Source organism: Myodes glareolus, chromosome 5 (genome assembly GCF_982192425.1).
Source record: "Myodes glareolus chromosome 5, mMyoGla1.1, whole genome shotgun sequence".
Lineage (NCBI taxonomy): Eukaryota > Metazoa > Chordata > Mammalia > Rodentia > Cricetidae > Myodes > Myodes glareolus.
The window spans coordinates 70,587,556-70,607,386 of NC_142030.1; the positions used below are offsets into that span (position 1 = coordinate 70,587,556).

At 47.3% G+C, this 19,831-nt stretch overlaps 2 long non-coding RNA genes across 2 annotated transcripts; both read left to right on the forward strand.

Moving 5' to 3' along the window:
• Window positions 1–1,866: 1,866 nt before the first annotated feature.
• On the forward strand, window positions 1,867–2,721 carry LOC146894951 (uncharacterized). The gene is made up of 3 exons (XR_015001151.2): window positions 1,867–2,047; window positions 2,182–2,244; window positions 2,343–2,721. It is a non-coding gene; the product is annotated as an uncharacterized LOC146894951 (long non-coding RNA).
• A 14,191-nt stretch (window positions 2,722–16,912) lies between these two features.
• On the forward strand, window positions 16,913–18,693 carry LOC125398346 (uncharacterized). The gene is made up of 2 exons (XR_007231366.3): window positions 16,913–18,175; window positions 18,458–18,693. It is a non-coding gene; the product is annotated as an uncharacterized LOC125398346 (long non-coding RNA).
• The last annotated feature ends 1,138 nt before the right edge of the window (window positions 18,694–19,831 follow it).

The following is a 19,831-nucleotide window of genomic DNA, read 5'->3' on the forward strand; positions in this document are numbered from 1 at the left end:
TGTGGTGTAAAATTCTCTTTCCCAGAAGACAAATTCGGTAACTGATGCTGACAGCTGATGGGTCAACAGAGCTGCCTGTTCTGAGAATCAGACACACAGCGGAGGGCAGGGAGATGGTTCAGTGGGCCGAGGGCTTGCTCATCAAACGTAAGACCTGAGTTCATAACCCCAGTGCCCACATAAGAAGTCAGACATGGTGGCTGATGCCTGTAACTCAGTTCTGAGGGACAGAAATAGGACAGAGAATCCTGCGGGTTCAAAGGAAAAATCTAGCACAAACAGCAAGCTCCAGATTCAATGATAGGCACTTCTCAGAAACGTAAGGTGAAGAGTAATGGAGGAAAATAACCCCAATGCCAGCACACACACACACAGACAGATACATATACTCACACAGACTCAGACAGACAAACATGCACACAGACAGACAGACAGACAGACAGACACACACACACACACACACACACACACAGCTCTCTTGAGGAAGCCTGCAGGACAAGACAGGCACTCACCAGTCATGGATGAAAGAACAACAGAGTAGAACTTGTGTTCACGAGGTCTATCTTGAGTCCCAGCTGTATCCCTCACAAGTTGATTCTGGGAAGTCATGAACTTATCTTGGTCTCCTCAGATGGTCCCACCTTCCAGAGTAATTTGAAAGATTGAATGAGTTGATTCATAAGGGGCTCAGAACAATCCCTGGCGTGGGTGTTGTTTCCTCTCACCAGACACTGGATGATCCATTGACCCCAGGCACTGGCTAAGCACTGGGGTTAAAAATGTCTAAGCAGGTCCTGCCTGTCCTTCTGGTGCTTAAGGGTCTAAAGAAAGGAATAGAAGATGCACCCATTAATAAGCGTATGTTTATTGGATTTACTGTACTGTGCCAGCAGTGATGTACAGATGGATGGATGCAAAGAGGGAGGGCCCATTGCTTTCTTTTCTTTTCTTCAGGGACTGGCATTCGAGAAAAGAGATTCTCCGTGTAGCCCTGACTGGCCTTGAACTCACAGAGTTCCACCTGCCTCTACCTCCTGAATGCTAGGATTAAAGCCACCCACTCAGAGGGGCCATTCTTTAAAGAGGTACCTGTGGATCTGTACAACCTGAGAAGGTCTGGGAACTTGGGAACATGTGAAGGCCCATCTTGGTTTGCCATAGTGGCACACACACTGCAAAGGCTAAGGCTAGAAGTTCATGTGTTTCCAGCTACGGTGAGTTCCAGGCCAGTTTGAATTGTGTCTCTAAAAATACCCCTATTCCCCTCCTGCACCCACATGGTTGCAGCAGACAGGGATATCTCTGACGGTGTGACCCCTCTCCTTGACTGAGTGAGCACATCCAAATGAAGCTGTGCCAATCTGCTGAGTAGTCTCAGTCACCTGAGACAGAGAGAATGGTTTGCCTCTCAACTTCTTTATGTTAAGACTGATATGTAACAAGGATGCTACTGGCTAATTTTCATCATATGAATGAAAATAGAAACAGGTCGCGTGAATGGTGGGCAAAGAGAACCCTGGTGAGAAGGAGCAGGGCTCTGGGCTCACTAGGACTCTCCTCAGTTTTTAATCCCTGTTGGGCTGCAACCCCATCCAGTATGGGTACTCCAGTATTCTGGCCAAAATCTCCTTCTGTTAATGCTAATTTGAGTTGGATTTATGTCCATATCAAATTTTCCCTAATAATACAAAGGCCTCACACACACTTTCTGCCCCCATTAAAGCAGCAGGATTAAAAAAAAAAAAATCTATCCATGTTCCCTGGTCTGCTGAGACATTTGGCAAGCCTGAGCCTGGTAAACCCAAAGGAGTCCCCAGAGTTGTCTCAAAATGAAATCTGGCTCTACACCCAGGGGCAGAACAGTGTCACCCACTGAGGATGAGAACTGTGGGAGAAGATGAGCGAATGACAGGAACGGCTGAGGACCTAGGTTTCACTCCAGCTGATGAGGGCAGCCGTAGCTGGAGTTCATTCAAGCTTGGAGTGCAGAACCTGCAGCAAGAAGGCAGAATGAGAGGCTTGGGAGGACCTGTAGTCATGGCAGAAGGTAGGCCCTTCTTTGCCACTGAGGCCAAGTGGGATTAGACATGAAGGGAACTGGGCAAGGTACAAGGACAGCCAAGCAAGTGGTGGCCTTTGCTGCCCACTGATTTTTGTCATTTTCTGCTTATTTTATATTAGGCAGCGACATCTTAAGTGAGGGGATGAAAGGTCTGCCTGTCAGGGACTCAGTCAGCCATGGAGGTGAGTCACAGGATTATGGCGTCTTCCCTCGCTGCTCCTGTAGGCTCAGGAGCCTCCGATCTCCATCTTTCAAAATTACAATTCTTGTTTCCCGGCAGGCAAGTAGCAGAGGCCATGGCCGGACTGGGAACTTGAGAGGATTCTGCAAAGGAAGAGAACCTTAAAAGGAGGAGTTGAAGACCCCGCAGGCACAGCCCCAGCTCCCCAGCAGTTGAGCACGGAAGCACACAGCTGGATGGAGATTTGAGAAAGTGTCACGGGAAGGGGATGTTGAAGGATGGGCAGCATTTAGATATATGGATACCAACCTTGGCTGGGCGTGACGACATGTCTGCCATCCAAACACTTGAGAGGTTAAAGCAAGAGGATTGTGGATTCCAGGCTATAATAAGTTCCAGGCCAGCCTGGAACTCGTCTCAAAAGTACATTTAAAATGAACAAATGCAGGGTTTTTGATGCTTAGTATCTAGTACTACTTTTCACTGCAGCCCTACCTCTTGGTCCTATCGCAGCAGGTACACGCAAACTGTTGCTTCATTGAATTAGAGTCCAGGCATTGGACTAAATAAAGGCAAGGGATGAGAAAGGGTATGAGTTATGTGGGTAGGGGTCACAGAAGGTCAAGCTGTTTGTGGGTGATAAAGGTGCAGTAGGGGCCTGGAGAGCTGCTGCAGCAGCTAAAAGGGTTAATTGCTCTTCTAAAGGGCAATTCTGTTCCCAGCGCCCTCACTAAGTGGCTAACGATTGCCAGTAACTCCAGCTTAAAAGGATCCAGCGCCTTCTTCCAGTCTGCAAGGGCACCTGCACAAGTATAGTGTATACACACACACACACACACACACACACAGAGAGAGAGAGAGAGAGAGAGAGAGAGAGAGAGAGAGAGAGAGAGAGAGAGAAACCTTTAAAATGTGCAGAAGATATCATGAACTACATGCTGAGGAAGAAACCATAGCCAGGGCTTTAACTCATAGCTCCTGAGTGTTGAATTCCCCGAAGACAGAGTCGAAGACGGGGCCATGATTTCATCTTCTCCCTCCTGGTGATAAGCTCGGGGCCTGAGGATGAGTAGGAGTGTGAGTGTGTCCAAATGAAGGAAGAAAACCATCTTATTAACAAAGAGTTCACCACCGAGGTCCTTGAAATCAAACATTCCTTAATCCATTCATTTAGGATTCAGTGCGTGGAAGTTATACTCTACAAAGAACTTTGAAAATGAAGTTGTCTCGGTTATTTTTCCTATTGCTGTGATCTGATACCCTGACAAAATTGACTTAAGGGAGGCCAGGCATATTTTCGCTCACGGTCCATCATGGTAGGGAACTCAAAACGGCAAGAGTTTGCGCTGGTGGCCACACTGCAAGAAGCGGGGAGCAGTGCTTGCTTATGCTCAGGTAGGTTCCTTTATTTTATGGAGTTCAGAGCCCAAGCCTAGGGAATGGTGCCACCCCTTTAGGGTGATACTTCCAATCTCAATTAGCCTAAAAATGATAATCCTTCATGGGCTTGGCCAGAGGGTAATTAATCTCTTACAGGTATTCAAGGAAACTTGCCTCTTGGTGATGCTCGGTCTTGCCAAGTTGACCATGTTAAGCAGCATAGAAACCCATGCATACGCTGAATACTTTGGTGGTGACTCCAGCTCTGAGCCTAGCACAGTGGTGAAGGAGTACACTTCTTCCTGGTTCTTCCATTTTCATCTTAAAGAGCTGCCCTGAAGTTCGACCAGCGGCCCTTCTCCCCAGCTTTCTCCCCTGACTTAGTCACGTCCTGTCCACACTCACCAACCCACCATCCCCATTGTCCTCCAAGTTTAGTGGAACTCCGAGGGAAACCTGCAATTTGAGCATCAAGTTCAATTCAGGAGAATTAGCAGATCCATTTGGTGTTACTATTTAACTCTCAGCCAAGCCTTCCAAAACAGCTTTTATGAGTAATCAGCTGGCATGTTCATCGCTCTCTGTCTGATTCCTGTGCCGAAGGCTTAGAGGCCAAGCAGTGGGGGTGTTAGCTATCGGCTCCCTCAAACACCAGCTATTATTGGCCTGAAACTTTTTTAGCAGTGAAACGGATACACTAACAGTATCTGTCACATAGGCCACAAAAGATAATGTCCTGGAGTCCCATCTTACACAGGTCCCCTGACCTCCTCTGACAGTCTCTTCCTTAAGAACATCTGCAGGAACAGATGCCGTTCTGGGTTCAGCCTAATGCACGGGCGTTCCATAAAGTCTAAAAATGTGAATGTGACAATCGTAGCAACTCCCAGCCACTCATTTATGCCTATAATATTTTTACAGAAAAATGCAATAAATTGTACATGGGTACAGTAGATATTAGATAAATTCTGACCTAAGTAAAATCAGTGAAATCATCATATTCAAAACGGTGAATACATACCGTATCCCAAAGATATTCTCTCTTCCCCTCTCCCACCCCCAGCCCTGCCTGCCCACGTAGGTTCTGAGGAATGGTACCATTATCACCACACAGGGGAAGAATACTGATCTCAGACTAGAAGGATGGGGCCATTGTTCTGGTTAGATAATACCATGTGGCCATGGACAGGCCATGTGACCTTTCTGTGGTTCAATTTTCCTTCTAAGTAAAATAGAAAATAGGATCTACACCACCTCACACACGCATCTACAGTGAGAAGCTTCAAGGGATGCGGTGCTGGGAAATGTGGAAGTGGCCAAGTGCTGTTTAGCAACATTAGCCTGTCTTCTCCTCGCTTAACATTTCATCCCTCTCTTCTTCCATCTGAGCAAAGAGCTGAGCATGTGCCTTATATGGCCAAGAAAGTACTATACAGAATGAGAAAACTGAATCATCGTGCAGAGCTTCCTGGTTTTGGACTTCCCAGACTCTATGACTTCAAAGGATCCCATTTTTCAGAATGGCAAACTGAGAATGGGCTTGAGGGGTAAAGGTGAAGTGAGCCCTTCCAAGCAGACCCTCTACTAGTCCTGAGTTCACAGTCTTCACCCCCTCCACCCTCCTGCTCGCTCCTCTGGGACCTGAGCCTTTGGGGAATTCTCCAGGTGGCTGAACTTGTTTCGTCAGTGAGCTAGCCCCTTTCCTGTCCGCCTCAACTTCGGGTCCAGGGTTGGCTTGTGTTCTTTCTGGTTAGTCATTTGGTATTTCCCTCCTCAGCTGTCTGTCTCCGTGTAACGTTGTGGTTACAGATGTTATCTAGGTTCATTGAGCGTCTCAGCGGGGGTTACTACCGCTGTGATGAAACTCCACGACTAAAGCATCTGGGGAGGAAAGGGTTTATTGGGTTTCCGGCTTCCACGTCCTCATTGCTTTCATCACTGAAGGAAGTCAGGACAGGAACTCACTGCAGGGCAGAATCCTGGAGGCAGGAGCTGATGCAGAGGCCGTGGAGGGGTGCTGTTCACTGACTTGTTCACATGGCTTGCTAAACCTGCTTTCTTAAAGGACCCAGGACACCAACCCAGGGTTGGCACCACCCACAATGGACTGGGCCCTCCTCCTTCAGTCACTAGTTAAGAAAATGCCCTTAAAGGCTTGCCCACAGCCTGATCTCGAGGTGACATTTTTCTCAATTGAGGCTTCTTCCTTTGAAGTGCCTATAACTTGTGTCAAGTTGACATAAAACTAGACAGCACATTGAGACATTTATTCTGACATTTCTTATTTTATTGGTTAGCTGTAGTTTAACAGAGAAAGGAGCAAGAAAGATTTCAGCTCTGCTTTCCTCAAAACGGAAACCAATGCACTGGCAAAGAGTTTCGTGGGTAAAGGTGTTTGCCGCCAAGCCTGATGACCTGAGTTTGATCCCTGAGACCTACAAGCTGGAAAAAAGAATCAGCTCCCAATGGTTATCCTGACTTCCACACATACACACTGGCACGTCCACATGTGCACACACACAAATTAACACAAAATACATTCAGTAAACTTTTTTATTAATGGAATCTAGTTAATTCTTTGCCTAGCAACTCTTTCAATTGGTTTGGTTTTGTTTGGAGAAGTTTTAGATTCACAGTAAAGTTGGGCAGAAAGTCTAGAGACTTCGGATGTGTCCTCTGACCTCACTGGTGCACACCCTCTGTGCACAGCAGACCCCTGCAGAGTGGGGCACCTGTTTCATCTGAAGAGCCTGCGCTGACCCAGCATCCTCATCCATAGCATGCAGTTTTACATCTGCTCACTCTTGATGGTGAACATTCTGTGTGTTTCGAGCACGTATAAATGTGCAGCCACCGAAGCAGCACTGTGGAGAGTCTTACAGCCTCATCCTATCCCTCCCTGCAACCTCTGCAACCTCTGGAGACTACAACCCCCATTTTCCCTTTCTTATTACTTTCTTTAATCATTTCCATGTTTTGCCATTCCAGAAAATCACTGTCTAATATTTTTATATTGTGATTATAACTTGCACAAGCAAAATGTTCACATCCAACATGTACCTTCATTGTTATATGGCTGCTCTATTCACAACAGCCAGGAAGTGGAACCAACCTAGATCCCCATCAACAGAAAATGAAGTATGTATACACCGTGGAATTTTAAGCAGCCATAAAGAAAAATCAAGTCATAATGTTTGCAGAAACACAGTGCAAACGAAAAATCATTTTATTAAGTGAAATAAGATAGACTGAGAAAAACAAATGTTTCCAGCTTTCTCTGAGAGAAAATTACATATGCATGTGTATATAGTGTATGCGTATGTTTAAATATGTGAAAGGGTCATGAACTAGAAGAGAGATCTTAAGAAGGAAGGAAAAGATCATAAGGGAAGTGGGAAGTAGAGAGAGTAATAGAATATATGTGTGAGAAGGGAGAAGGGAACTAACTGGGGAGGGAAAAGACAAGGAACTGGAGGTGGGAGGGTCCACAGGGGAGGGAGTTGGGAGATGGATGATGGAAATCAAAATACATTGGCAGATATATGTACATATATACATATACATAACATTAATAATTGTTTGTAAAGGTTCAGTTCAAGGCATTCTGACAAATGCATTCACCCATGTCATGGTGTCATTAATAACTTATGGAGAATTCCCATCATCCCAGCTGACTGGTTCCTTGTATCCCAACTTAGTTTCCTGCAGCCAGCACCCTCCACTCTGAGTCAAGCACCTACTTTTCTGATTATAACTAAACATGGAGTAGTGTCCCTGACCTAGAACCTCACTCAGCAGAGTCACACAGAAGATGATCTTTCGGGCCGTACCCTCTTTCACTCTGAGTGCTTTGTGTATCCATCCACGTCGAGCCGTCTGTCAGCAGCACATCCTGTGTACTGCAGAGCGGTATTCCAAGCATGAATAGCCTGCAATTTGCTTATCATTGTCTTGCTTATTGTATTATCCTGCATTGCTTCCAATTTCAATAGCTGTGAACAAAGCCGTTATAAGTATTTGCATATGTGTCTTTTTAACATTAACTTTTAGTTAGCTTGTAAAACAACAGGTTTCATTATGACATTGCATACATGTACCCCCTTGTCCACATTTGCCTCACCCCCAGACCTTGCTTCCTCCCCCCAAAGTACAGTTCCCCTCGGTTTTCATGTCACCTGTGTATGTTTATATTTATATCTACTCATATTCTACAAGTGGGAGAAAATGTGCAGTATTTCACGTCATCCCCCACATTGCCCCCTACTGTTCCTCACTTTCTGAGCCTTTTTCTCTCCTTTTATAACTCCCCTGCAGTTTGTGTTATGTGAGTATTTGAATCTAGGTCCTGAATATGAGAGAAAGAGGGGTGTTAATCTTCATCTTTTTGAATCTGGCTTGTTTCCCTTGACATGAAGATCTCTCCGGTTTCATCCGCTTTCCTGAAAATGGCATGATTCTGTTCTTTTGTGGCTAGCTCCGACTCCACTGTGTCCACACCACACTGTCTCTACCCATCCTTCGTGATGCAGCTAACTCCGACTCCACTGTGTCCACACACCACTTTATCCACCCATCCCCTCTGTTGATGTGTATCCAGGCTTGTCTGATATCTTGGCTGCTATGAAGCATGCAGCAGCAAACCTTGCATACATAACTTTTGGCAGCCAAGCATTGCCAGGGTAGCTGGGCAACAGTGTAAGGGTACATTTAGCTTTAAGTGAAATGTCCATGCCTCTTTCTGAAGCGCTTTGACTCATTTTGCACTCATACCACCTCTGTCTCGAATTTGAGGCCGTCCACACTCTTGCCGGCCCTCTGTGTGATCTAGTGAACTTACAGAGCCATCTCCCTGAGCGACTTTGGATGATTTTTCCAAATATCCCCTAGTCCCTGAGAGAGTTTCTTGGAGTTCCAATACGGTTGGCTCCTCTTCGGGTTGTCATTCATACTCCACAAATGTGGCTGTTTACGGGTAGGAGAGAATCACCATGGCCAGGCTGGTAGAAATGAGGGCTTGCTGGCTTGCTGGGAGTACTAAGTGCAGCCCAATGGGAGAGGGCTCCCTGGCGAAGAGAAACACTAACCATCATTTGAAAACTTAGAAAAGAGGTCTGTAAAGCTATCTTTAAAAAATTACATAACCATTGACATCTGTGGAAATCTGGCTGCATCCCTGTGACTTTAGTGCAATAGATAAAAATAATTTGTAGGAAGAAAGGGGATGTGAAAAAAAGGTGGCAGGGGGTAACCAAAGAAGGAAAATGTACTTGGGGCTTGCTCTTTTTGAATCAATATCCTCAGAAGGGTATTGTGTCAAAGGCTTGGTGTCTGCGTGGTCCTTTTGGAGGCTTGGAGTTACTAATAATGTGTCCTGAATGGACCCTGGCCTCTCAGTTTCTATTCTTCATTTTCTGGCTTGTGATGCAAGTGGATTTTCCTCTACACTACTGCCATGATGAGCTGCCCTCAACCAAGGTTCAAAGAAGGGAATCACATAGTCTTGAACTGAACCATTTAGGGTCACAAGCAAAAAAAAAAAACAAAAACAAAAAACAAAAAACAAAAAAAACAAACAAAAAAAGTCTCTTTATATATTAGTTGCTTTAAGTATTTTAGTAAATTTAGTAAAGTAGCAAAAGCTGACTAATACAGAGACCCTTGGAACTGGCAAGGACACAGACTGTTTCAAATTTTGTCATCACTGCTTACCAAACAAAAGGTTGGCAAACTCTTTGATCTGCATCTCTCTGTTATTATGGACCAACTTTTAAGTATGGCGCATTGGCCATATTTAAATACATAGATACATGCTTTTATGAAGCATTTGCTCAGATCTTTTGATCAAGGTTGCAAGCTGCTTTTTGTCTATTTTTCTGGTATGTTGTAAGAGGTCTAGATGGAAGTGTGTTGCCAGATGTGTGTGCTGCAAATATCACTTCCTGGCCTGGTTTTCTATCGATTTCAATGCTATCACTAAGTGGACAGGAGTTTCAAAGTTTCACATAGTCTAACACTGACTCTTTCCTCCTGCCTTGTGTTTTTGTGTCCTAAGACTCTTTGCCTAGCCCCAAGAATACTGGGAAAGTATTCTCTGGCATCCTTCTGTAAGCTGTCTGGAAACTATTGCTTTTTAAACTGGGCTCTTGACTCCTAGAAGGGCCGAGGGAAGACAAGATGAGGTCTGCCAAACAGGACCCTTGACTTCATCCTTCTCCCCACCTCCCCTCCCTTTTTCTCCCTATGTGTCTCAGCTGAGCCTGCCCCTTCTGCATTTTATGCATCGAGGATGTAACGAAAGCTTCACTCCACAGGAAGATTTCCACTGTCCTCTTAGTTACTCCACTGAACTGCCCAGGCAGTGAAGACGGAAACCTGGCATGGCTTGTGTTGTTCTTTACATCATCAGCTACGCACAGGGTAAACACTTTAAGAATTCGTTGGAAAACCCAACCAAATATGGACTGAGCAGGGGAGCTATATTCAAGTTATCTGAGTGTTATATAAGATGCCATTCTGAGCATCCGATCTGGGTCAGGCCCCATGAAGGGAGACGGGCTCCCAGGGAGATGAGATCAGAGACCGGCACCTACAGCCGCTCCATGGGTAGCAGGAAGAAAACATCGCTTATACTTATGTAACCTTTCCTATTTATAATCACTTTCATACATCTCATCTTTTTTTTTTTTTTAAGAGCTTCTACAGGTAAAAGGTCTTTCTCTACTCACAGACAAGCAAAAATACCCCCAGGAATTTCAAATATATAGAACAATAGGGAAGGAGGAGGTGACAGGTCCCCGTTTCAACTAGAACAGAATTTTGCCCTCTCAAGTGATGATGACTGAGGCCCGAAAGCCTCCCCTTAGCCAAATCCCAACCGGGACATGAACGCTCACAGAAATTCACCTCTTCAGGGTGAGACTTTTATCTCAGTCAAACACCAGTAAGACAGATCGTGTCCCTCCCTCTGCCCCTGGGACAGCAGTGTGACAGTTCAATGATGGCAAGGTTAGCACACGTACGTCTCAGGGTCAAAATCCACAGACACCACCCCACCTCCGAGCGAGACGGGCCAGTGTGACCCCAGACAGGATGTGGCACTTCCTGTCTGTGCCAGTGAGCAACTCCCACCTCCACCGGTTACCTCGACCCCGCCCCTGGTTACCTCTACCCCGTCATGGCTACCTCTACCCCACCCCTGGTTACCTCGACCCCGCCCCTAGTTACCTCGACCCCGCCCCTGGTTGCCTCGACCCCGCCCCTGGTTGCCTCGACCCCGCCCCCCTCCCCGGATTCTTCACCCACATTTTCGCTGTTTATCTCTCTCCAGCTACACCTGACCTAAGAAGCTGTCACAGTTCTGTCTCTTGTCTGGAAAACGAGTATTATTCAATGTACATTTTCCTTGGGTATACAGAAATTTAGCGCCGTACCCAGCACGTTGTGTGTGTTCATGGTTATCTCTATTTTGAAACTAACTAGCCGTGTTCACTCGGGCTTCCTGTCTGTCTCACGGGCCTAACCGGAATCTCGTTTCGGGGTCAAAGTCATTCCTTAGGAAAAGGGGGTGCTTTTCTAAAGCCAAGCACAAATTGTTGTTTGTTTCTGGTATTTGAGGCGTCAGGATGGCTTGGAACTGTGGAGTCCCAGAGACTGTCCTTGAATTCAAAACCCTTTCTCCTGCCTCCCAAGTCCTAGGGCTACGGGTATAAACCACTGTGCCTAGATTGACACGTAACACGTTTTAGAAGCCCCTCCCTCCACTTCCCATCCCTTGAGTTCCCACAGCTGTTTTCCAATGACTCCTTCTCCCTTCCTGGCCTGTTCTGGTGTCTCTTCCTCGTTGATCCATCTGACACACAGGTGGGAGGGGGAGGCACAGCCAGCTTGCCTGGTCATGTCTGAACTGTATGCAGCTAAGGAACTTCCTCTGCCACCCGGGGAAGAACCTCACCCGTCATCCTTTAGATTCATTAGATCACAGATGCAACCTCAGATCACCTGCTCTGTCCGCGTCCTGGATATCCACACAGCTGTTCTTCCTACTGCACAGGGGCAGACAGTACCAGACCCTCTGAGGGGCTTCCAAACGGACTCAAGGATCTCCGGACTCAAGAGCCATGTTTTCTTTCTATCTCCCGGCTGAGCACAGGGCAAATAGAAAATGAGTTAAGGGGACACTTAATGTCCGAAGGCGTCTGGATACTGCGGCTACACTCTATGGAACTCTATGATGTGGGAAAGGAAACTGTGGTCTCAGGAGCCAGAAGTAGAACAAGAGAGGAAGGAAATGGATGTGAATGAGTGTCTTGGGAGTCTACCCTGAAGAATCAGTTACATAATGATATTGATCAGTAACAGGGTCCCAGGGGCACCTCTGAGGGGCTCTGAGTTCTTGGGCACAGGAGCGACAAATCGAGCAGAGAGGGGTGGAGAGCAGCAGGGACAGTTTATTAGAACAGCATACATTTCTAAGAAGGGAAGCGAGCCAAAGCAGAGACCAAAAGGTTAGTGGTTCAGACAGCCCCTGCCGCACACGGGTAGGATTTACATCACATGGCTGAATCACTTTAACTGCACAGGACTTTCTTGTGTGTGCCCTCCGATGTGCAGTTCTAGGTATGGCTTCATGCATCACACATCTCATTAACATCCTAAATCTCCACCCAGGGGCATGCATTTTAATATTACAATGAGTTGAGTCACCTTGGAGAGACACTCTAGAGTGCCACCGCTCCCTTGCTGGTGGCTTTTGGGGTTTCTAGGCTTCGTCTTTGCCATCTAGTTTCTTGTTTTGTTCAGTGCTAATTTGTAAGGCTTAGTGCAAGGCCATCTGGACTTCACTTTCTATCCATCTCTTCTTGGTGGGGACCAAGATAAAGTCCCTACTTCCGGTGGGTTATTTCTTGAACTCCTGGTTGTCCAGCTTCCGGACCCTAGGAGGATGGGAAGCATTTTTGTTGTGGGAGGATGGGAGGCATTTTCTGTAGTATGATGCAATCCTGCAGTCACTATCACAGTGCATAAAACTGAGTGAATCTTCATAACCCTCGCTTCATTTAATACTATCCTAATACTATCCGTATAATCATGCTTGAGTCTTCACTATTACTTTTCTCTCTCTCTCTCTCTCTCTCTCTCTCTCTCTCAGCCACTTGTTTTAACAATGTGATAAAGAGACTTGAACCTATGCCCAAGCATTAGAACGTGGAGGGGAATTAGAGAGAAGCTCCTGGTCTCCTGCTCTCCCCTGCCTCCCACTACCCAGCCCCTGCCATTTTCTTGCCCTCTTTAGGTTTGTTGCACATAGATCAAGTCCATAAACTATATTGTTGCCGGGCGTGATAGCCTAGAGGCAGAAGCAGTGGATCTCTGTGAATTTGAAGTCAGCGTGGTCTACATACTGAGTTCCAGGCGACATCGCGGAACCTTGTCTCAAAGCAAACAAACCAATTATATATGTATGTATGTATGTACAGTCTCATTGCATTTAAATGTTAAGAAAATTTCTCTCTTTTTCATACATTATCTTTCTAAACTTCGTCTAGAGGGGCATAGAGCATTGCTGGCATCCATTTTTACAGCTGCGTGATATTCCTGTAAAGGTTTTAGTTGTTCTCGTGAGGGCTCCATGGTGTAAAATGTCCAGTCTTTTGTTACTTGCAGCCATGCCGCTGACATTTGGTGGCAAGCATGAACAAAAACACTTCTGAGTTACTAAGTCCGCTTAACAAATGAAAATGGAGTCTCAGAAAGATTCCTGGAAGTTTTCAATAACACACAGCGAGCAAGCAGCCCAATCAAGATTTCCATTCAAAACCGCTATTGGAAGAGCAGAGGAAAAACAGAGGGCGGGACTTGGCTCCCCCGCCCATCAGAATCATGAGGAGACCTTCATACCTCCAAGTTGTTATGCCCACATCCACGAAGTCCCCGCAAAAACCAACAAGGAAACTGAGTTCCGTATGTGAAAGCAAAGAGCCTTTATTTTAATCAAGTTTGCAAACTTGGTCTCTCCGCATGTCCAAAGTATTGGAATAACCGGAGATCCCCGAGCTCAATTAGAATTGGGATTTTATAGTAATAAAGGTGGGGGTGAGGAGTTTCTGAGGTTCAGGACCCCTGATTGGCTAACATTTGTCTAGGGGTGTCCAGGTGAATGTGTGCTGGTAGGTGATCCTATCTACAGTGGTTGGAATGTTAGGGTTTTCCTTTGAATAGTCTGTTCTTGGGCAGTGGGTCCTGCAACCAGGTATTGCCTCAGGGTAAACTACTGAGATTCAGGCCTCTTTAAATTTATCGAGGGCCGGGTTCTATTCTGGCAGGTGATAACGGCTGGAAATAAAGAACTTCCTTTGGGTGACCTATCTAAACTTAGCTTATCATGACTGGCCCACACAAGTCTTATTCTGAACTAAGAACTCATTTTTGCTGGTAATGCCGAGCACTTAGAACGCCTGCTTACCGTACCTTCTTGATCTCTACTGGGCCTGCAAACCCTGCTTTGGTCTTGATGAAGAGTCATGTGGCCCTTTAATCTGCAGAGCTGAGCCCTTTCTTACCAAACACTCCCCTCTGGGATTGGGGAGCAGTCTGCTCCCAGGGTATTGCCTCCTCCCTCAGATCAGATGAGAAGCTCCCACACTTCCCTGGCAGGTGCCCCTCCCCTAAGGTACCTTGACACAGAGCCAGAGCCTTCCTGGTTGCTCCTGCTTTGCCCATTAAACCCACATCTACCCCATACACAGCCTAACCAGGGTGAGGCCACCCACAGAGCCATTTAACTGCCCATAAGTGAGTGCAAGACCATGCCCTGGGCGCATGCAACAGGAAGGGAAAACAAGACCACAGCTGCACTGTGATGTCAGGGCTGGGGCAGATGGGCATTCAAATAAAAATTAGAATTACCAGGCAAATATGCCCTAGGCAGGCCAGCTGTTGCTGCTCTGTGGCTGGCAGGCTTCCTGGATCCGCATATTGTCTCTGCAGAGTCTATACAGTCCCTCCCAAGACAGGTCCAAGGCTCAGGCAGGAGCCTCACTTGTTCCCAAGACAGAGGCGGATCAGTGCTCACAGCCTGAGCAGTGGAATTTGCAAGAGCAGAGGTTCCCAGACTTCCTAATGCTGCAACACTTTAATACAGTTCCTCAATGTGGTGACCCCCAACCACAAAAGTATTTTGCTGCTGCTTCCTAACTGTAATTTTGCTGCTGTTATGAATCATGATGTAAATATTTTCAGAGACAGAGTCTTGGGGGGGGGGGGGACAGACGCAGGGGTCATGACCCACAGGTTGAGAACGACTGTGTTAGGTGTTTGAAGTAAGATTAGAAGGGAAAGTGCAGGGTCAGCTTGGAAATTCATCTAGTGTCCAAGTCCCACGGGCGGAGAGTGAGGGCTCTCATCTTTGCGCTGGAAGGGTTGTCCAGGGTTACTGCTCATCTTCAGGAGAACTAAAACGGGAATCGTGTGACCTACCAAGGTCCCGAGCAACAGGACTGCCAACCAAGGAGTATCAGCCTTGACTCGGGTCCTGAGAGACTTCACACTCCAGGCAGAGAGAGTGACAATGGCTGAAAGTTTTAGTACACGCTCAGCCCTCTTACAGAGAAAATACTGTTGTAGAGAGGCCTGGACCTTTTCCTCAGGAAGGCTCTGCCTATGTTGGGAGCCAGGGCACCGACAGGGAGGCAGAGTCTGCCATCCCAGCTGCCACTCACTAGGGAACTCGGTTAACACTTCTGAGCCCGGGAAGCATCAGAACTGTTGCAAAGAAGATTAAATGAGATGTTGTCTGTCCTGGTGTCCCTACACCAGAGACATCGTGCCCCTTCCTCTCCCCCAATGGCCTCTCTACGGGATTATAGGAAGTGTTACTTCTGTGCCTCTGACTTGTTTCTCTCCTCTCTGGATGGGTGGCAGATGTGTAGGCAATTCTACAGCTTCGGAGGACATCTCCTGACTCTTCCAACCACCCCCAACCTGTGCGCACAAGCAGGCACCCAGGGGTGGCTTTGCCCAGCTGCCAATAAGTACAGGCTGTTGTCCTATAAATGGGCAGGGATGGCAATCTAATGGTCTGAGATGCCTTCTCTGGCCTCTCTCCAGCCTGGAAATGTTCCATTCTGTCCCTAAACACTGCAGAGAACAGGGGCAGGTGCCAGCGAGACAAAAAGGCCCTCAGGGATGGACGGCTGTCATAATGCTAAGTCGGTGTAGGGGGAGGGAAGGTATGTTTGATGGGGGTGGGTGGCGTGTGTGGCGTGTGTGGCTGTCGTAGGATTTTAGGTGAAGCAAAGAGATAGCATACCACAAACATACGTTGGGCTCACCTCAAGAAGTTACTGATCAAGATAGGAGGCACTGAGCTTGGCATGGTGCCTCTCCCATCTCCTTTATTTTAGAATCCAGCCTTCCAGCTCCTACTCAAAAGAGGGATTAGCCCAGGCCAGTGCGCAAGTGGCCAACAGCTGCTCCCTCAACAAAGGGAGCTTGTCTCGGTGGCTGCAGGCCCTCTGTGTGAGAATGCTCCTGCTGCCCGAGACAAGGCCCTCAACAGAGCTGCCTGCAAAAGGCCGCTTAGCAGTGAGAGGAACAGGGTTCCACAGCTCTGCTATACCCACACGCGCACCTCTCTTCCTTCAGGTTGCTTTATCTCAGACATGGCAGCCCCTGAAGAGAGAGTATGCTAGGCTATTCACCCTTGATTGCTTCAGGGTTGCATCCTCACTGAGCCTGTCCGCTCTCTCTTTCTCGAAGGCCAAGGTTGCAGAGAGCAAGTTGACTTCTGAGTCTTGGCCTTAGTCACCTCCCCAGGGGCCACTCCTCAACTCCGCAGAAAGAGATTTCCGTGATCCATATATACTGGGATGTGAACATGCTCATGATACACAAGCTCCCAGAAGCCTCGCTGGAGATCCCACATCCTAGCCCCTCACCCCACTTCCTTGCCATCTCCTGGGAGATGCTACCAATCACTCCTTGAGGAGTTGCCAGGTTTTAATGATCCTTGCTCACTGGTTACCAACGGCCTAACAATACCCTTACTGGAAAACCCCTGACATGTTCATTTTTAGAAATCATTTCCTTTCACATCCCAGCAAGCCTACACAGGGCGAGTGTGAGTCGGAAGGGGCTCCATTCCCATTCATCCCAGAACAGTGTACACCGTGGGCTCAGAGTGTGGGCAGCCACCTGTGTTCCCCAGACAGAGGCTACAAGTCAAAGGTATAGCTCGATTCCTGCTGGGATACATTAGGTAAGAGCATGCTGTCCGTGCCTGATCAGTAGATCTGATGCAAGGAGGCTGTTTTCTTTAGCTCTGCCAACTCAAACATCCAGTTAATCTGTTTGCCTTTGGGGTGGTGGATTGAAGAGTGTTCAGTCCGGCGTACCTTACTTGCAGAACACGGTACCCTCTTAAATGAAGAGGCCTTGGTCCCAAGCTGGCAGAGGTCCTGCATTTTTCTGCAGGCACAGTTCCATTATCCACCTCAGCTGACCAACTGCCAGCTGCCTCAGGACAGGTTCAGATCCCAGGGAAGTGTAAGGGGTCCAGTCTTACTATGTCTGCACACAAGGACCAGGAACTCCAATACTCAGAAGTATAATTCTATAAGCACCTCCCCAATACCTGGTCCTGCTCGAGGTGATTTCAAGAAATTACCCGTAATTCTTGTGGCTACCCTGCCAGAAAATGTACTGGGCCCCCTTTTGATAATAAGAAAAGCAAGGCCAGGAGAGGCTAAGTACTTTCCCCCAGGGTCCTAGACGGTATCAGTATTCGGTCTCCTGCCTCTCTGGATCAGAATCCTCTCTGCTTTCCCACCAGCTGCCTCTGGGGAGAGCCAGCCCCTATGTGTGCCCACAAGGCTAATATTAACACCTGAGAGATGGAAATAGCATTTTAGTTTGCAAACATGCCTTTCCACAGTAGATGAGGGAGATGAGCCGCATGTCCTCAGGTTGTGGACAGGGTTGTTACTCAGCCTCCCTAAAAAGCGCCCTTGATGTGCCGTGGGAGACAGGCTGGTGGACTAGTGGAGATGGTACAAAGGGCAGGGTAGGCACAAACTCAATGACTGCATCTGCCCTCATTGCCAGAGAACAGCCTGGCACATAATTGGCCAATCCTCCCGCAGGCAGGCTTTGCAACAGGTCTTTCAACCATGGTTGTTTCCCACTGGGAGACCAAAAGATAGAGAAGTCAGTCCACACTGGTGTAGCCTTATCTGTCCCATCCCACGAGCAGCTTAGCTCTAGCACCCCAGGCTCCCCACAGGACCTATGTACTTGCTGCAGCTCCTCCTGTTCTCACTGGGATGTTGACTCTGGATTTCGAGTACCAGAATGCTAAAGCCCAGTTCTGCCAAATCTAGCCTGTGTGATCTTGGGGATATCCTATGATAACCTATCTGTTCTTCCGTGTTCTCTTTCATTCTCAGGGCTAACAACAGCATCTACCTGATAGTGGCCTGAATGGCTTTCTCCTAAATTTACAATGGTGACGCTTAACCCCTAGGACCTCAGAATCTGGAGACAGGACTCTTAAAGAGGTGATGACATTAAAGTGATGTAACAAGGGCACATCTCTAATCCATTATGACAGCTGTCACTGTGAGATGGGGGGAGGGGGACTCCAGGAGTTCCTTGGCTCTTGGGGACTTTCCGCTTCATAAGCATTGGCAACAGATGAATGTAAGTAACTCCATACTTTAAGTATGGCAGATAAAAGTCAATGCTTGGAAGTCAAGAGCCCTCCCCAGGGGCCTGTACAGGGGCAGCATTGAGTCTCTGGCCTATTGTCTAGATCCAAACCCCCTGTGCTCGCCCATCAGCTACCTCTGGAGAGAGCTAGCCCCTGCAGGTGCCCACAAGACTGGCACTGGTGCCTGAAGGAGGGTTAGGGACATGACTGAAGCCCGCAGCTCAGGGATGTACATCTTCCCAGTAGCAAGCAAATGGCCCTCAGCAAGTTCAGGAGGGATGCCTCAGTGGAAACCAGCCTAGAAGCAGCTTGATCTTAAAATTTTACCTCCAAAATTATGAGACAATAAAGTTCTGTTGTCTCAGACATGCTGTCCGTGGTATTTTGTTTCAACAGTCCTACAAACTAATCTGTTGCCTCATAGAACAATTGCAGGGATCCAGCTAGAAGAAGAATCTAAACCATGCGGCTAAACTTCTGACCCCCAGTTCTTTCCTTTTATTTTTCTGGTTTGTAAATACGCAGCCACCAACATCCATCTGGCAGGTGCCAATGCTTGTAAAGTGGAAGGAACATCCTGTATGTGCCAAGGAGTTCCAGGTCTTCGAGTTCTTGCCTCCACCCTAAACTATCTAAACTGTGAAGCGGTGCCTCCCTTAAGCACTGTGGATTCAACACTCTTTCAGTAAACATTGAGGGACTAGAGTAAGTACTGAGGAATACAGTCTCAGCCCTTGGGGAGTCTAATGTAGTAGCAACGAAGGGATGACACATTGATTTTGTAACAGCATTGGTTTCCCATGGGTTTCTTTCGTTGTTACTTATTACTGTCGTATTGTGAGAACTCATGATTAGTGTGGGGGACACACTGGCCAGGCTGTGCATTTGGAAGCCAAAGAACAACCTTGTGGATGGTTTTTCTCCTTGTACCTTTATACAGGTTCCGGGGATGGAACTTCGCCACCAGGTTTGCACAGCAATTGCCTTTGCCCCCTAAACTGGCCTTGGTTCTCTTTCATATTTAAACAAGAAGCAAAGGAGAACAGTGCTGATTCTTGATTTCTGATGGTTTCTGTTTAAGAGAAAGCTCCATTAACCGACACACACTGTGCTTGCTGCGCACCACACTGTGCTTGCTGCGCACCACACTGTTCTCCTGCTGATTACTTACTGATCAGAGCTGAACCACCACTCTGTTATTCCAGATATTTTAGCATCAAAATACAAACTCCTCAGAAGAGCATGTAGCTGTGACCCTAGCAAAGGCAGTTCTTAGAAGTGGCCTTTCCCATCTAGCTACTGTGGCCTGGGATGTGGGCTCTGTGCTATGGGGTGAGGCACAGACAGGTGAGATTTGGGCCTTTTTATAAAATGATTTCTTTCTACTATTGCAACTCAGAAGTAGGGCCTAGAACTTGGCCAAACGGGGGGTGGCATAACAGGCATCCGGGTCCATTGTCCTGTGGTGTTTTCTTATAGCAGCTCCATGTTTACCGGCTAAAAC